An 884-nucleotide genomic window follows, 5' to 3' on the forward strand; every position below is an offset into this window, starting at 1 on the left:
TGGGCGCCGGGCGCGGACAGGCTCGCTCGGGAGGTCGCTCCTGCGGCGGCACCTTTCGGTTTCCTCCTCGTGCTTTCAGCCCACGAGTGGGCGAGGGTCGCCCGCTTCCTGGTTTTGTCTCAGGCGTCTTCGCAGGCAAAAGGCGAGAAGGAGGGCGGGAGGACGCGTCCGGTCGGTCGGTTCGGCTCCCCGGGAACGGCGGAGGCTGCTCTGAGCCCGGTGGGAGGCGCGGTCCGGGACTCCACGGCGCGTCGGTGATCCGGGCCGCGCCGCTCACTCGGCTGCGGCGGGCGCTCGGGAAGCAGCCCGGGCCCCCAGAGCCGCCTGGGCCACCGCGGAGAGTCGCGTCGCTCCGAGGAGCCCAGCCGGTGCCATCCGAGTCCACACGCGTGGGGCGGGGAGGCCGTGGGAGGAGGCTCCGAGCCGCAGCCCGTCCTCGCAGCGAGCCGAGCCGCCGGCCGCCGGTCCCGCGGGTGCGCGCCGAGGGTCTGGCTCCGCCGGCGCCGCGCCCTTATATCCCGCCGTCCGTCCGCATGGCTAATGAGATGCAAATGAGCGGCCCCCCAATCTGGCGAGAGCTGTCACAAAGGAGCCACTTTTCCAAACCCTCCTCTCAATGGCTCGCCAAATGGTCAGTGAGCTGTAAAATGTGCAACTCCCTCCGCCTCCCGGCCACCGAGCCCGCCCCCGCCTCCGCGCAGGGCGCTCATTTACATTCCGGCGAACGCTCGCCGCGAGGATCCCCTCGGATCCGGCGCCGGTGCCGCGGCCCGGCCTGCGCGGCTGCCTCCCGGCCACGGGCGCGCGGAGGCCCCCGGGGACAGAGGGGTGCGCGCCTCCCGCCCGCCGAGCGCCACCGGCCTTGTGCGCTGGACGCAACCGGA

The 884-nt window shown here is 73.4% G+C and overlaps 1 protein-coding gene across 1 annotated transcript in view; it reads right to left on the reverse strand.

Moving 5' to 3' along the window:
- Positions 1-884, reverse strand: part of DLL1 (delta like canonical Notch ligand 1) — a 20496-nt gene that overhangs the window by 7474 nt on the left and 12138 nt on the right.

Source organism: Myotis lucifugus, unplaced genomic scaffold, assembly GCF_000147115.1.
Source record: "Myotis lucifugus unplaced genomic scaffold, Myoluc2.0 scaffold_733, whole genome shotgun sequence".
Taxonomy (NCBI): domain Eukaryota; kingdom Metazoa; phylum Chordata; class Mammalia; order Chiroptera; family Vespertilionidae; genus Myotis; species Myotis lucifugus.